This window comes from Ziziphus jujuba, chromosome 10, assembly GCF_031755915.1.
Source record: "Ziziphus jujuba cultivar Dongzao chromosome 10, ASM3175591v1".
Lineage (NCBI taxonomy): Eukaryota > Viridiplantae > Streptophyta > Magnoliopsida > Rosales > Rhamnaceae > Ziziphus > Ziziphus jujuba.
Window position 1 is genome coordinate 25445028 of NC_083388.1, and position 17862 is coordinate 25462889.

The following is a 17862-nucleotide window of genomic DNA, read 5'->3' on the forward strand; positions in this document are numbered from 1 at the left end:
GTCTCAATTTTTTTTTATTAACAATTATTCCTTACAATGCCTTCTTTAATGGGGAATTTAAAAGATACAATATACTTCCAAGATATCAGAGGGTTGCTGTCTTTGTATGACTCCTCACTTGAGGCATCCAATCCCAAACTCAACAATTTCCTCATCAAAAGCTTGTTGTTTAGCCCTGAAAGTTTTCAGTAATACTAAATTAGCAGCATAAAAAAAAAAAAAAAAAAAAAAAAACAAAGGATGAAGAAAAATTACAGAAGGGAAAATGGAGTGTATAATAACCTTTTCAGGAAAATTCATAATCTTGTCGTACTAGGATCTAGGAAACAGAAAAGTTGAGTGAGCTCTCTTCATAATCTTGAATGGGTTTGCAGTAGATGGATCATCTGTATTTGCCAGTACTTGAAAGCAGCCAAACAGAAAGATGGCAATAGGTGGACCCATCTAAGAACAAGTAAGAATGAAATTCATCATTTTGTGTGAAAGTCTTAACAATCCAAGAATGGTGTCCAAAGAATATTACAATACCTCCTCCACATTCAGACAAATCAGAGTGTTTTAAAGAAGAATATAGTAATCTTTACAGCAACTAAAGTTAATGCATTTTATATTGAGTTTGCAGATATACATTACCTCCTTCATATTCAGCCAAATAAGTTTTGTTCGAGGAGGATTGAGGGATGTGATGTCCTACGTATTGCTACTTATGACTTCTGATTTTAGGTATTCCAAACTCTGCAATTGCTTCATTGTTTAGACCTGGAAAGTTTTCACTTTTCAACAACTGTAAAATTAACAGCATGAAATTAAAAGGATGATTTTTTTTTTTTCTGTTTTAAAAAATATATTTGTTTACAAATTGGGAAAATCGAGTGTATTACCTTTTTCAGAAGAATTCATAATCTTGTTATAGATAACAAAAAAGTTGATCACTAGGCAAAGCCAATTATTTATTTGCTGCTACTTTGAAGCAGCCTAACAGAAAGATGGCAATAATAGGAGGCACCCCATCTAACAAGTAAGAACGAAAAATTCATAATTCTGAGTTCAAAGTCTAAAAATCTTAAGAGTGGTACAAAATAGATTTGCGAACAGAAGCACCAACTGCGTTTTCTTGATCTTTTGGAAACAGATAAAAAATTTACCTGATCAGCTGCGATCCGAGTTGATGTTTTCCGGTGACATTGTGACTGTCCGAGGTCCTTCCATTGAAACTGAATGAAGAAGATCTCGCAGAAGCATAAACACGAACTTGGTTTCGGGAACCAAAAAAAAAAAAGAAATTCATTTGAAGACAATTGGACTGAATTCAAAAAAAAAAAACTACAAAGTAAAAAGGGGTACAACAATAGCTTATATAAAAGAATATGAATATATGACCGTTAGCAAGTGCGAACACAGCGGTACATCAAATACAACAACTAGCCGTTGGGAGATTGAAACATGACCGTTAGCGCATGTAAGACACATGGAAACTAGCCGTTAGCTGGGAATTGGATTAATGGGCCTTGGAGGATTGGATTGGTCCAGGTTAGGGCTTACTGGCCGAATCTCCTAAAACTCTCTCTCCGACTGCGATGGTTATTGTTGGTGGGTGGATGCGTAAATGGATTATGGCTCAGGTTCTCAATATTAGATTCCTAGATCCTTTTTGTTCATTAAAATAGAAGAAGAAGAAGAAGATTCATAAAGCAAGCAAATTCTAGAATCACCGCGCGCAAAGTCCATTGAATCGGTGTGCAAAACTTTGTTGAAAGAGATATAAGAAGAAGCTGAGATATAAAAGAGAAAGGAAAAACTAGGGTTCAGACTTCAGAGACACATAGAAAACAAAGAAAACCTAAGAAAGAGAGAGAGAGAGAGAGAGAGAGAGAGAGAGAGAGAGAGAGAGAGAGAGAGAGAGAGAGAGAGAGAGAGGATGGGAAAGGCATTTTAAAACTCGAATAAATGTATATATATATATATATATATATATTTGTTTTTTAGTAGTCGAATTTATTTAACCGTTGCCTAGTATTATTAGAGAGAGAGTTAAAAGGGTTTCTCCTAAATATTCGTGTATTTCCTTTGTGAGAAACATAGAGAGAGAGAAAGAGAGTATTAGAGAGAGAAAAAAAATCTTTCCTAAATACTTGTGTCTTTCCTTTATAGAGAGAGTGTGTTTTCTTCTATAATAAGAGAGAGGGTATTATCAATTGTGCTATCTTTATTTTAGAGAGGAATTGTTATATTCTTTTGCTATAATGAAGTCCTTCTACAATTACCAATTATTTTGTGTGTATTTTATTTGAATATTTTGCACACAACTTCTCATTTTTATCATTTCTACTTCAGCTGTAATTGTGAGTTTTATACCTCAATTTCCTACAGCGTCAGCAAGCTCTCCAGAAGAATCAACGATGATGTGGCATCGTAACTTGGCCACATGTCGGAATGAGGTTTGAAGATTCTTGCTGAACAAAAGCTTCTTCCAGGGCTCAAAAAGGTTTCATTACCATTTTGTGAGCATTGTGTTATTAGTAAGCAGCATAGATTAAAGTTTAGCAGTTCTAATGCTAGAAGCAAAGCTATCTTAGAGTTTATCCACTCCGATATTTGGTAAACACCTGTTCTGTCCCTAGGAGGTGCAAGATACTTTGTATCTTTTATTGATGATTACTGCAGGAGATGTTGGATGTATCCAATCAAAAGGAAAGCGGATGTATTTCCAATTTTCAAAATATTTAAAGCGTGGGTGGAACTTGAATCTGAGAAAAAGATCAAGTGTTTAAGGACGAACAATGGAGGAGAATATACCGGTGTAGAATTTGATAGCTTCTGTTAACAAAAAGGTATTAAGAGGCAGTTCACAGTGGAATACACTCCACAACAAAATGGAGTAGCAGAGCGGACGAACAAAACTTTGTTGGAACGGACAAGAGCAATGTTGAGAACTGCAGGGATGGCCAAGTCATTTTGGGCAGAAGCAGTCAAGACCGCCTGCTATGTGATCAATCGGTCACCATCAACCGCAATTGATCTAAAAATGCCAATGGAGATGTGGACTGGTAAGCCAACTATTTATTCTCACTTACATATATTTGGAAGTCCTGTTTATGTTATGTACAACGCCCAAGAAACATCAAAGCTGAATCCAAAATCTAGAAAATGTATTTTCTTAAGGTATGCTGATGGAGTTAAGGGGTACCGCCTGTGGAATCCCACTACCCACAAGGTAATAATTAGCAGAGATATGATATTTAAAGAAAATAAAATATAAGAAAATGAAAATGATAGCATGTCGAAAGAGAAACCAAAGACTACTATAGTTCAAGTCAGAGAAAGGGAAGAACAAAACGTTCTAGATTCTCCTGAAACGGCACCAGAGCACGAAGAACAAGAGCAAGCTAAATTTGCAACTCCATAAGTTTAACGCTCAACTAGGGAGAAAAGAGAACCAGCTTGGCACTCAGAATACATTATGGAGGGTAATGTTGCATATTGCCTTCTAACAGAGGAGGAAGAGCCATCAACATTCCAGGAGGCTACAAAAAGCCCAGAAGCTTTTATGTGGATGGAAACAATGCAAGAAGAAATTGAAGCTCTCCATAAAAACAAGACATGGGATCTTGTTCCACTACCACAGGGAAGAAAGGCTATCAGCAACAAATGGGTCTATAAGATCAAACAAGATAGCAATGACCAAGTGGAGCATTATTGTGCTAGATTGGTGGTGAAAGGATTTGCTCAGAAAGAAGGTATTGATTTCAATGGGATATTTTTTCCTGTTGTTTGACTTACAATAGTTTGTGTGGTCCTAGCGATGTGTGCTACATTTTACTTGTATTTAGAGCAGTTGGATGTCAAAACTGCATTTTTTCATGGAAAACTTGAAGAAGAGATTTATATGCTCCAACCAGAAGGTTTTGCAGAAAAAGGAAAAGAGAACTTGGTTTGAATAAATCTCTATATGGTCTCAAACAGGCGCCGAGATGTTGGTATAAGAGATTTGATTCCTTCATCATGAGCTTTGGATACAACAGACTTAGTTCAGATCCTTGTGCTTACCACAAGAGATTTGGTAATGGTGATTTTATTATTTTGCTGTTGAATGTTGATGATATGTTGGTAGCAGTCCCCGACAAAGATCGTATTAAAGATTTGAAGGCACAGTTGGCTAGGGAGTTTAAAATGAAGGACTTGGGAACGACAAACAAGATTCTAGGGATGCAAATTTACTGAGATAGAAATAATAGGAATATATGGCTTTCTCAGAAGAATTACGTTAAGAAAATTTTGCAGCGTTTCAACATGCAAAATTGTAAGTCAATTCTTACCCCTCTTCCTATTAATTTCAAGTTATCCTCAAGTATGAGTCCTAGCACCGAGAAAGAAAGGATGAAAATGTCTCAAGTACCGTATGCATCAGCAGTGGGTAGTTTAATGTTCGCCATAGTATGCACAAGACCAGACATTGCACAAGTAATGGGAGTGGTTAGTCGGTACATGGTGAATCCTAGTAGAGAGCATTGGAATACTGTAAAGAGGATCCTAAAATATGTGAAGGATACCTCAAATGCTGCATTATGTTATAGAGGATCAGACTTTACTATCAGAGGCTATGTGGATTCAAATTATATAGGTGATCTTGACAAAAGCAAGTCCACCACGGGCTATGTGTTTACTCTTGCTGGAGGAGCTGTAAGCTGGGTTTCAAAACTACAGTCTGTCGTGGCTACTTCTACAATGGAGGCAGAATATATTTCAGCTTCGCAAGCCAGCAAAGAGGCAATTTGGTTGCAAATGGTATTGGAGGAGCTTGAACACAAACAAGAGAAAATAACTCTGTTTTGTGATAGTCAAAGCACTTTGCATTTAGCAAAAGAATCCAGCATATCATTCAAAGATAAAACACATACGAGTTCCATTTCACTTTGTTCGTGAGAAGGTGGAGGAAGGAAGTGTGGATTTTCAAAAAATCCATACTAGAGCCAACCTGGCAGATTTTCTGACAAAGCCAATTAATATTGACAAGTTTGTGTTGTGCAGCACCTTCATTGGCCTAGCAGAAACATAAGCAAGCATGGGAATGAAATGGCAAAGTAGAAAGGATAGAAGGATTATAGCAAAAGTAGCTTTAAGTGGGAGATATGTGGCGGTAAAGCCACTTTTTGGCATAAGTAATGGTGACAAGTCAAAATTGGCAATGCATGGATTTATTGCATTCACATATAGGCGGCAACTTTCCTTCCTTTCACAAAGGCGGTAACAAAGAAATTTTTATCTTTTAAGCCAATTTATTTGACCAAGGAAGAAAGATGACAATAATTAATAAGCTGTCATGATGGAGTAAAAATTCAATTTTAATTTTACTAACTCCACCGCCTCTTTTAACCACCTCATACACCTTTATATATATGTGTTTTCCTTCCTTGAAAATGGTGATTCCATCTCATATAGAAGTGATTCCATTTTGGTGTGAGAAATACACATAGAAACAAAGAGAGAGAAAGAGAGTATTAGAGAGAAAATTAAGAAAGGATTTTTCCTAAATATTTTTGTCTTTCCTTTGTAAGAGAATGTGTGGATTTTCTCCTATTATAAGAAAGAGGATATTGTTATTTGTGCTTTCCTTATTTTAGAAGGAAATTATTTTTTATTCTTTTACTATAATAAAATTCTTCTACAATTGCCAATTATTTTGTGTGTATTTTATTTGAATATTTTGCACACAACTTCTCATTTTTATCATTTCTACTTCAGCTGCAATTGTGAGTTTTATACCTTAATTTCCTAACAGAAGATTCATAAAGCAAGCAAATTCTAGAATCACCGCCCGCAAAGTCCATCGGATCGGTGTGCAAAACTTTGTTGAGAGAGATATAAGAAGAAGCTGAGATATAAAAGAGAAAGGAAAAATTAGGGTTCAGACTTTAGAGACACAGAGAAAACCTAAGAGAGAGAGAGAGAGAGAGAGAGAGAGGATGGGAAAGACATTTTAAAACTCAAATAACAAATATATATATATATATATATATATTTTTTTTTTGAGTAGTCGAATTTATTTGACCGTTGCCTAGTATTATTATTTTTTAGCCTTTTTTTTTTAAATAAATATTTTTATTTAATACACTTAGGTGTCTAAGATTTAAAAAATCGAGACATCTTGGGTTAAAAAAAAAAAAAAAAAGCTCACTTCATTTCAGGGGATTTTTAGTGTTTATATTTATGTATAAAATAATTCTTTAATTCGATCTAGTTTGAACCATAAAATTTAAACATGGATTAAGATTCAATTGTCCACTAAGTAAATTTCATTCAAAGAAGGATCCACTTGTTTAATTGTTATTTTATTTCATCTTTCCAAAAAGAGATCAATATTCATACTTAACAAGCCAGTGTTGCAGCTAGTGAATTTTGCCACTGCCTAGACAGAGAAGTGAAACAATCCCAAAAACACTTTCAGAAAAAAAACATATAACTTTACTGAATTTGTTGGAATATATGAGTCTCTTTCTAGCTTTAGACACTTTAAGCTACTCTATTCTTCCTTTGCCTTTTCTCTAGCTTACCAGTTTTCATTTCAAATTGGCCTTTTTATATAGTTATTTGCAGAATGCAGTAAACTTTCATGCTTCAGAGAGAGAAAGTAAATGACAAATTATAAGTTGGACCATCCAATCTATGATCTTGCTTCCTATTGGGACTCTTCTACACCTTCAATGTTAAAATCCATTCAAAAATCACAAAAAGATGTCCACATTATTATCATAAATAGAGATGTCACTGCTGCTTTTAGATGGGTAGGTCATTGACTAACGCAAGTTTTGTATACATCTTTCTCATATACCAAACAGGCTCCACTCAGTTTCACCTCCAAGCCTCCTGGAACTTCAACTTCGAATGAAAACTCAACATGATTGAAAGTTTTCTGCCAAGTTGTACGAAAATAGAGGAGCCAAAAATGTTGGGACTCAACATTTAGAGTCAATATTTTCTAATTGTTCCTTAAACCAAAAGATAGGCGTTTGCGGAGCAAGTTTGTTCATCAACTTTTATATGACATCCAAGTTTATGTATCTAAGGACCAAAAAAGATGTTAGACAAAATTCTTTGGGCTAGATGTTCTTTAACCACAAAAAAATCCTGCAAACTTTGCTTCATGGAAATCTGGAGGTCGCAGTATAACTACACTAGACCTTGTACATTAGGTCTGACCCATCCTGGAATTTGATTTCCAGGATTAATGATATCAAATCTTGGTCGCTGATAAGACAGTCCCTGAAAGATAAAAACCATGCAGTTTCTCTAATTCCATACATACTTAGCTAGTTAGATTAGTGGGCTGAAGAACACAATGATTTGCCCTTTATGTAATTGTTCGAGGTGTATAAAGTTTTCGTCGGCGTATATAAGGACCGAACCTATATGTATAACAAACTTCATTTTTCGTATTGGGGTTTGCTTTTAGGCCCAATTCTAAATGTTGGGACCCCTATATCGGACCCTGCCGAGAACTAATTAAATTAGATTGGATGGGCCGAGTCTAACACCAAAAATACGTCATTTTCCAATTTTCCTTGTCAACAAAAAAAAAAAAAAAAGGGGGCAAAAAGAACAAAGCAAAACAACCATTATAATATCTTTTTGGGCGTAGACAAAATTTGGATTTGATCTTCCGTTTACAATAGATTTGTGTTTATATATAGATGCTTGCTGTCTGGCGGTTTATAGACCCGGTAAATTACATTGTACATGAAAATTTTAAGCAAATAAAAAAAAAAAAAAACATTGATACAACGTCTAGCTACAATCCAACAATAAAAAAATAAAGCCGAGGAATCCAATTATAATTAAGTATGTTTAATGCCTACTGGTGTAAATGGTCAAACAAATTAATCTAATCATGTATAGATCTCTTTTGAAGTACTCCAAGAAGGCGAGCTTAAAATTATATACAAAAATTACTACAACCGAAAAAGAATTAAAAGGAATCAAGTTTGAACAAAATTAATAAAAATAGATAATAATTAATTCACACTATTGACAAAATTAAAAATTAATTTTTAATTAAAAATTGTTGGCCAACGATGCATGACTTGCTCTCCATTCTCAAATGCATGCATGGTCTTGGTATATATAAGCACATATAACTGCTAGGATGTTTTCCATCAAAGCATTTCAGATTAAGTTAAACATGGAGCACAATCCTAGCCTTCCTCTTCCGTACATTTTCTTCGTTGTTGCATAGTTTCAGCAGAAAGGGAAACTTATATTGTTCATATGGACGAGTCTTTCAAGCCAGAATTCCACCCTACCCATCACCGTTGGTATTCCTCCATTGTTGACTCTCTCAACAATGACAATCCCTCCTCATTCACTACTCCATCATCACTTCTATACACGTATGACCATGCTTTTCAGGGCTTCAGTGCTAGTCTATCTCCACAAGAATTGGAGAATCTAAAGAAGTCCTCAGGATTCATCTCAGCTTACAGTGACAAGACTGTGATACTTGACACCACCTACAGCACTGCTTTTCTCTCCCTTAACCCTCCTCTGGTCTATGACCTGCTTCCAACTATGGAGAAGATATCATTATTGGTGTTATCGATTCTGGGGTATGGCCGGAGAGTGAGAGCTTCAAAGACCATGGAATGACTAAGAAAATTCCAGCTAAATGGAAAGGAATTTGTCAGGAAGGACAAGAGTTCAATTCCTCCATGTGTAACTACAAGCTCATAGGAGCTAGGTACTTCAAAAAGGGTGTGATTGCAGCGAACCCTAATATCAACATCTCTATGAACTCTACTAGGGACACTGATGGGCACGGAACCCACACAGCTTCCACAACTATTGGGAACTATGTTGAGGATGTTTCTTACTTTGGCTATGCTAAAGGGACCGCCAGAGGTGTTGTCCCTGGCTCAAGGTTGGCTGTTTACAAGGTAATTTGGGATGAAGGGCGATATGCTAGTGATGTTCTTGCAGCCATGGACCAAGCTATTGTGGATGGAGTGGATGTCATTTCAATCTACATGGGTTTCGATAGAGTGCCGCTGAATGAGGATCCTATAGCAATGGCTTCATTTGGTGCCATGGAAAAAAGTGTGTTTGTTTCTTCTGCCGCCGGAAATTCAGGTCCAGCGCTTGGGACTCTGCACAATGGCATCCCTTGGATGTTGACCGTTGCTGCTGGGACAATGGAGACATTGACCTTTGGAAATGGGCAAACAATTGTTGGGTGGACTTTATTCCCAGAAAATGCCATAGTAGAAGACTTTCCCTTGATATACAACAAAACCATCTCGTCCTGCAACTCATCGAAGTTGTTATCGAACTTCGTCAATGAAGGGATCATCATCTATGATGACACATTTCTTGTTCATGATCAAATCAAAAAAGTCACTACAACACAGTTGCTTGGTGCCATATTCATCTCAAACTCTACGGAAAGATTATTTGAATTGGGACAAATCACATGTCCTGGCGATGTGATAGGCCCCAAAGATGGATACTCAGTGATCAAATATGCAGAGAGTAGTAAAAATCCTACAGTGAGCATCAAGTTTAAACAGACCTTTCATGGGACAAAGCCTGCACCACTAGCAGCTGTTTACAGTTCAAGAGGTCCTTCATCACGTTTCCCGAACATCTTGAAGCCGGACATAATGGCACCTGGGACTCGAATTTTGGCTGTCTATATTCCAAACATAGATTCAGCTACAATTGGGTCCAATGTGTTTTTGTCTAGCAACTACAATATATTATCTGGGACATCAATGTCTTATCCACATGCTTCTGGTGTTGCAGCATTGTTGAAGAAGGCACACCCAGAATGTGTGAAGTCCAGCCGCACCACCACTGCACCGACAGTGTGAAGATTGCACAACCACCATCTTTGACAATAGCCATTGCTGCATTTAACACCGAAAATGGATTGCTCAACAATTGTGGGCTACTGTCAGAAGCTGTTGAAGATTGTGGCCATGCAACCGACTTTGTAAAGCCTATAAATAGGCTCCATCCCGTTGCATGCAAGCAAGCCAAGAGAGCAAGCTCAATATTATCCCAAGTGAGGAATATTGAGAGAAAACTCCGAGAGAGAGAGTGTTTAAGTTCCAGAGAGAGCTTGAGAGAAGAGTGAGAGAATTTGAGAGTGTAGAGAGAGATTCCACGTGAGAATCCAAGAGAGAAGTTTTTTTTTTGTATTTTTGTATTCTATTTCCAAGAGAGTAATAGAATTCTTTTTATTTTTCTTCTCATATTTCTTCTCTAAAGTGGTCGGAGAACCACAACAAGTGGTATCAGAGCTCCAGGTCGAGAGCTTGGGTTCAAAATTTGAAGAAACAGAGCCACTGTTCTTCAGGTTGGTGTTTCGAAAAGTTGCTCAAATAATTAATTTGACAATACCAGGTGAAAGTACCCGACGAGAAGAGAACAACGAAGTTCGCTGGAGAGAAACGCAGCGTTTCACGCGCCTGCACGCGCCGCCTGAAGTTTTCTGCAACAGTTCAAATGCCTCACGCGCCGCACGCGCCGTCTGGAGGTTGAAGACGACCATGTCAGCGCACCAGCCACGTCATCTGCCACGCGATCCGACACGTCGCCAGCCACGTCATCTGCCATGTCATCTGCCACGTGTGGACACGTCAACACAATCTGCCACGTCATCAGAAGTTTCTGAAATTACAGAAAAGCCCCTGAATTGTTTGAAATTACAGATTGACCCCTGTAGTTTCTGTATTTACAGGTTGACCCAGAAGTTTTGTAAAATTACATATTTGCCCCAAAATTTCTGGTAATTATATTTTGACCCCGGAAGAGTCAAGTCCACCATTTTCGGCCGTTCCGGACGCAACGGTTAACTCCGTTTTGCCAAATTCGGCTCCATTTTTGGTCAAGCCATAATGTCAATGGAAGAATCATCTTCGGGAGCTATGGTTAAGCTCACTGCCACAAATTATACACTTTGGAGACCTCGGATGGAAGATCTCCTCAATTGTAAGGATCTGTTTGATCCTATAGAAGCTAAAGGAGAAAACCCCGATCCCAGCAAAGAAGCAGAATGGAAGAAATTAAACAAGAAAACGATCGGTCAAATCAGGCAATGGATCGACCACAGTGTCTTCCATCATGTAGCGAAGGAAACGGATGCATATGCCCTCTGGACAAAATTGGAGGACATGTACCAGGCCAAGACTGCTCGGAACAAAGCCCTGTTGCTTAAGCGATTGGTAAATTTAAAATTACAGAGTGGAACTTCTGTAGCCGAACATACCAGTGAGTTCCAGAGCTTGGTAAATCAACTATCTGCTGTGGATTATCAACTAGGGGATGAGGATCAGGCCCTCCTACTTCTAAGCTCTCTTCCAGATAGTTGGGAGACATTGGTAGTCTCTCTCAGCAATTCGGCCCCGAATGGCAAACTTACTATGTCTATGGTTAAGGATGCCCTATTTAATGAAGAGGCCAGGAGAAAGGACATTGGCATGGATCAGTCACATGCCCTCGTCACAGAGAGAGGAAGACAGCAAAGAGGTGGTCGAGATAGGGGGAGAGGCAGGAGCAAGAGCAGAGGCAGATCTACAGACTGCAGAAAATCATCGTATAAGTGCTATCATTGTGGCCTGGAGGGTCATATGAAGAAGAACTGCAGAAAGTTGTTGAGAGAGCAGAGACTCCAAGGTAATCAGCCGAAGAAGGATGGAGAGACACTAGTCACTGTTACAGGAGAAGTGGCGCTCTGCTCCACCGAAGAAGAGACATGCCTTCATATATCAACCCAAGATGTTGAGTGGGTAGTCGATACTGCAGCATCCTACCATGTCACTCCACACAGAGATTTCTTCAAAACGTACAAAGCAGGAGACTTTGGTATGGTAAAGATGGAAAATTCCAGTTTCGCAAAGATTATGGGAACTGGTGATATTCAGATAAAAACGAATGTTGGTTGTACAATCACTTTGAAGGATGTCCATCATGTTCCATACCTTCGGCTTAATCTACTTTCGGGAGCAGCCTTAGACAAGCAAGGCTATGACAACTACTTCAGCAAAGGCACATGGAAAATGATGAAAGGTGCCATAGTTGTCTCCCGAGGACATATTTTTGGAATGCTGTACAAGACTCATGTGAAGATATGTGCAGATAGCCTCAATATTGCAGAAGGAGAGGCGTCTCAAAATCTGTGGCACCAGAGACTCGGTCACATGAGTGAAAAAGGATTGTCCACTTTGGCGAGGAAGAAGCTTATCACTGTTTGCAAGGATGCTGCACTAGATTCTTGTAGTCACTGCTTATTTGGTAAGCAACATAGAGTCTCCTTCAGTTCCTCTGCATTGAGAAGATCAGAGTTGCTTAGTCTGGTGCACTCTGATGTTTGTGGTCCCATGGAGGTGGAATCATTAGGTGGCAACAAGTATTTCCTGACCTTCATTGATGATGCTTCTCGGAAGGTGTGGGTATATTTCTTGAAGACAAAGGACCAGGTATTGGATTACTTCAAACTGTTTCATACCATGGTAGAGCGTGAAACAGGAAAGAAGCTGAAATGTCTCCGTTCAGATAATGGAGGCGAGTATACTTCCAAGGAGTTCGATGCCTACTGCAGAAGACACGGCATTCGACATGAGAAGACGGTCCCTCGCACCCCACAACATAATGGAATAGCCGAAAGAATGAACCGAACCATTATGGAAAAGGTCAGAAGTATGATAAGTATGGCTAAGCTGCCAAAGCCATTCTAGGGAGAAGCTGTTCGTGCCTCCTGCTATTTAATCAACAGATCACCGTCAGTACCGTTGAATTTTGAAATTCCGGAGAAAGTGTGGTCGGGTAAGATTCCCTCCTACTCTCATTTAAGAGTGTTTGGTTGTTTAGCTTATGTACATGTATCCAAGGAGCTCAGAAAGAAGCTCGATGCAAGATCTACTTCATGCATCTTTATAGGATATGGAGATGAAGAATTCGGATACAGGTTATGGGACCCGAAAATAAAGAAGGTTATTAGAAGCAGGGATGTAGTATTCCATGAAAACCAGAAAATGGAAGACATTGAAAAGCCCAGAATGTCTCCTAATTGTAGTTCTAGTGCCGAGAATTTTTGTCCTAATCCAGCACCAGCACAACTAGCCACAGAAGATAATGAGGTGCATGAAGATATACCAGAAGCAGACCAGGAGGAAGAAGGGGATATTGAGCAGGGGGAGACTCAATCCTCTCAAGCAGTTGCAGGGCCATCACAGCGGTCAGATGATGGTACACCTCCTGAAACCAGTGGTTTACAAGTTCGGAGATCTGAGCGAGGCCGAATTCCATCAAAGAGATTTCCAGAATCTGAGTATATTCTGCTTACTGAAGAGGGGGAGCCAGAGAGTTTCCAGGAAGCTGTTTCTCATCAAGAGAAGGAAAAGTGGCTGCAAGCAATGCAAGATGAGATGGAATCCTTGCAGAAAAATCATACTTATGAGTTGGTTGAGCTTCCAACAGGAAAGAAGACACTAAAGAATAAATGGGTATTCAAGCTCAAGAAAGATGGCAGCGGAAAGGTGGTGAAACACAAAGCCCGATTGGTGGTCAAAGGATTTCTTCAGAAGAAAGGAATTGACTTTGATGAGATTTTTTCACCAGTGGTAAAAATGACTTCAATTCGAGTCATTTTTGGTTTAGTAGCAAGTCTAAACCTAGAGCTTGAACAGATGGATGTGAAGACATTCTTCACGGTGATTTACATGAAGAAATCTACATGGAGCAGCCAGAAGGATTTGAGGTTTCAGGGAAAGAAAACCTCGTATGCAAGCTGAAGAAGAGCTTGTATGGCCTCAAGCAAGCACCAAGACAATGGTACAAGAAGTTTGACTTGTTTATGGTGAGTCAAGGCTATAAAAGGACTGCAGCAGACCATTGTGTTTATATTCAAAAATTTTCAGGTGGAAACTTCATTGCACTTTTGCTATATGTGGACGACATGTTGATCGTTGGACAAGATGCAATGAAGATTAGTCAGCTGAAGAAAGAATTGTCTAAGTCCTTTGATATGAAAGACTTAGGACCAGCTCAACAAATTTTGGGAATGCAAATAATCCGAGACAGGAAGAATAGAAGGTTATGGCTATCTCAAGAGAAGTATGTTGAACGGGTGATAAAGAGATTCAACATGGATAAAGCCAAACCGGTCAGCATTCCACTTGCAAATCATTTTAAGTTGAGTAAGAGATTGTGCCCCTCATCCAAAGAAGAGATAGAGGAGATGGCTTCAGTACCATATTCTTCAGCGGTAGGAAGTCTGATGTATGCAATGGTGTGTACCAGACCAGACATTGCTCACGCAGTAGGTGTTGTGAGCAGATTTCTTTCAAATCCTGGAAAGAAACACTGGGAAGCAGTCAAATGTATTCTCAGGTATCTTAAAGGTACATCGAAGCTGTGCTTGTGCTACGGGGGAGGTGATCCAATCTTATAAGGCTATACAGATGCAGATATGGCCGGAGACCCTGATAATAGAAAGTCTACATCAGGTTATCTCTACACTTTTGCGGGGGGAGCTGTGTCATGGCAGTCAAGATTGCAGAAGTGTGTTGGTTTATCCACTACTGAAGCAGAGTACATTGCCGCAGCGGAAGCGAGTAAGGAAATGTTGTGGTTAAAGCGTTTTCTCACAGAATTGGGCATCAGGCAAGAGGACTACAAGATACATTGTGATAACCAAAGTGCCATGGATTTGAGCAAAAACTCAATGTATCATTCCCATACAAAGCACATTGACATCCGCTATCATTGGATACGCGAAGTAATAGATCAACAGTTGCTGAAACTGATGAAGATCCACACAAAAGAGAATCCAGCAGATATGCTAACAAAAGTTGTTGTTCAAGAGAAGCTGAAGCTATGCAGAGACATAGCCGGAATGGATGGCAGATGACCATCAGTTTTAAATGCGGCTGGAGGGGGAGAATTGTGAAGTCCAGCCGCACCACCACTGCACCGACAGTGTGAAGACTGCACAACCACCATCTTTGACAATAGCCATTGCTGCATTTAACACCGAAAATGGATTGCTCAACAATTGTGGGCTACTGTCAAAAGCTGTTGAAGATTGTGGCCATGCAACCGACTTTGTAAGCCTATAAATAGGCTCCATCCCGTTGCATGCAAGCAAGCCAAGAGAGCAAGCTCAATATTATCCCAAGTGAGGAATATTGAGAGAAAACTCCGAGAGAGAGAGTGTTTAAGTTCCAGAGAGAGCTTGAGAGAAGAGTGAGAGAATTTGAGAGTGTAGGGAGAGATTCCACGTGAGAATCCAAGAGAGAAGTTTTTTTTGTATTTTTGTATTCTATTTCCAAGAGAGTAATAGAATTCTTTTTATTTTTCTTCTCATATTTCTTCTCTAAAGTGGTCAGAGAACCACAACAGAATGGATTCCAGCTGCAATTAGATCTGCAATGATACCGCAGCCAATCCATTAGACAATACTCGAAACCCAATTCTTGATAATGGCAATGATTTGGAATTCGCTTCGCCATTAGCTATTGGATCAGGGCAGATAGATCCAAACAGCGCACTTAACCCAGGTTTGATATATGATGCAACCCCACAAGATTATGTTAATCTCCTTTCCTCCATGAACTTTACCAGCGACCAAATCTTTGCTATTACTAGATCAAAAGCTTTTAACTTTTCCAACCCATCTTTCGATCTGAATTACCCATCGTTTATAGCATTTTATGATAACCAAACCGTTTCAAGGATTGAGAAGTTCGAAAGAACTGTTACAAATGTGGGAAATGGTATGGTGAAGTACAAGGCTATGGTGATAGCTCCAGCAAGTTCTGAGGTTACCGTGTCACCAGTGACATTGGTATTTGGGAAGAAGTATGAGAAGCAGAGCTATACTCTAACCATAAAGTATAGCATGGCTAAGAGAGGAAAAGTATCATTTGGAGAAATTGTTTGGGTTGAAGAAAATGGCAAGCACACTGTGAGGGGTTCGATTGCAGTTTCACCTGCTGTTTGAAATTTTCAATGATTTTATTCATGTGTATTATGTAATTAAGAGATAAAGTCTTGGCGTGATCGGGGAACCAGTTCACCTAGACTTGATTATTTATTAGAATAACAATGTTCCAAAATTGTCCAGCTTCCAGGCATAAATTTTCATTCTCATGATTTTGGTAGCAACAATGAGAAAAGGTGTAAGAAAAAAAGTTCGAATTCTACCTCTTTTTTTTTTTTTTTTTTTTTTGGCTTTGACAAGACATGTCCCTTGTAAATATTGCGCTGATGATTGAGCAAGAGCTTTAATGTGTTTCATGCAGCATGAAAATTACTATGTAGGAATGGCGCCTCTAGTTTTGTTGACTGTATGAGCTTTCATATAATGCAGATTTCTTCATTTTCCAAACAAAGAATGCAAATTTCTCTAATTAATTAATGATATGCTTTGTCTTAAGGGTCAGGAAATATGGAAGATAAAGCAAACACCTATCCTTGATAATCAGCCAGCATTGCCCCTAAGGGCCAATCTTTGGCTGAGAATTATATTTCTTGGAAAAATTCGTTTTTGCAATTATCGTTAACTATTATTCACCAAAGGAAAAAAAAAAAAAGTATCATCAAGTCAACTATTCTTTAAAAGGAATGGAAAAGAAGCTACTTTAACCTACATATCATCACTTTTAAAGGTATATATTATTGGTTTGGCAATTGGCAAAATGCTTTGTATGTGGGATTGTCCTTTACATATAGATATTCCATATCTATTTGTCTCATTGCGTTAAAGTACCTGTCGTATTGAAAAACATGTTTCTATAATAGGGTATTTGGTATAAGGAAAAGTATTGAAAGAAACTGATTTTTGGGAATCAGTTTGGGATTCAGTTTTCTGAAAATGAGTTTTGTTGGGATCTTTTTTATTGTGTTTGATTAATTATAAAGGAAAATAGAAATTACAAGTAAATAAATAAATTTATACATTAAAATTAAATGATAAAATTGTATTTAAAAAAATACGTAATATCAGTTTCTCAGAAAATTTTAGAATGACATCTATTTAGTAGGATCCACTTTCCCTGTTAGTTTTCCACATTACGAGATTTATTTTCCACTGGGATCCACAAATTCCTTTTCTTAAAAATTATTTCCTAGGAAATTTTAGATTCCTATTAATTTTACTACTACCTAAACACCCTATAAAAGTTTCAACTTTTTCTTTTTCTTTTTCTTTATGTAAAAATTGCCATTTTGGTGATGGAATGGTACCTTTTTCTCTACACGAAAAAAGGGGAAAAAATGATTTATTGTATAGATATTGAATTATTTTGAGAAGATAAGTACCTTTTAACCGTGCTGATAAGTCATAAATGTCTTGTAGCATGAAAATGACACAATATAATACTACATTCTGTTGACTCCATGAACTTTCAGAATTGAAATTTCTCCAATTCTGTAAATTTTAATTCATTAATGATATGATAATTCTTATAAGAACAGGGAAATATTGAAGACAAGGCAAAATCAGGATTCAGGACTAAATTAATTAATTACCCAGCATAGTGGTCTCCTAGCCAGCTCTTTCTGTAAAAGGTATGTATCTTGGAAAATTAATTTTGAATTATTTCATAAAATCTCTTCAAAATCTAGATTCTCTATTTTTTTTTTCTTGTATAAATCTTTTTTTTAAATATATTAAATGGCAAAGGAGATAGGTAGAAATTGTAGAGGGAGGGATTTGGCTAAATCATAGGATTAAAATTTTAGGGTTCATAGTATTTTAACCAAACAGACGTGGAAAGGTCAAGTAAATTCCTAAATATACCATAAAGAAATTGAAGAAGAAATCAAGCAACAGAAAAAAAATAATTATGAATTATGGTGGATCGTGTA

General features: G+C 37.9%; 1 long non-coding RNA gene and 1 pseudogene across 1 annotated transcript; one reads left to right on the top strand and one right to left on the bottom strand.

Moving 5' to 3' along the window:
* Positions 1-1884, bottom strand: LOC112489811 (uncharacterized). The gene is made up of 5 exons (XR_007239371.2): positions 1146-1884; positions 882-1011; positions 634-784; positions 283-444; positions 1-175 (listed from the first exon to the last, which is right to left on the bottom strand). It is a non-coding gene; the product is annotated as an uncharacterized LOC112489811 (long non-coding RNA).
* Positions 1885-8262: 6378 nt separating this feature from the next.
* On the top strand, positions 8263-15994 carry LOC107404849 (subtilisin-like protease SBT3; annotated as a pseudogene).
* Positions 15995-17862: the final 1868 nt, after the last annotated feature.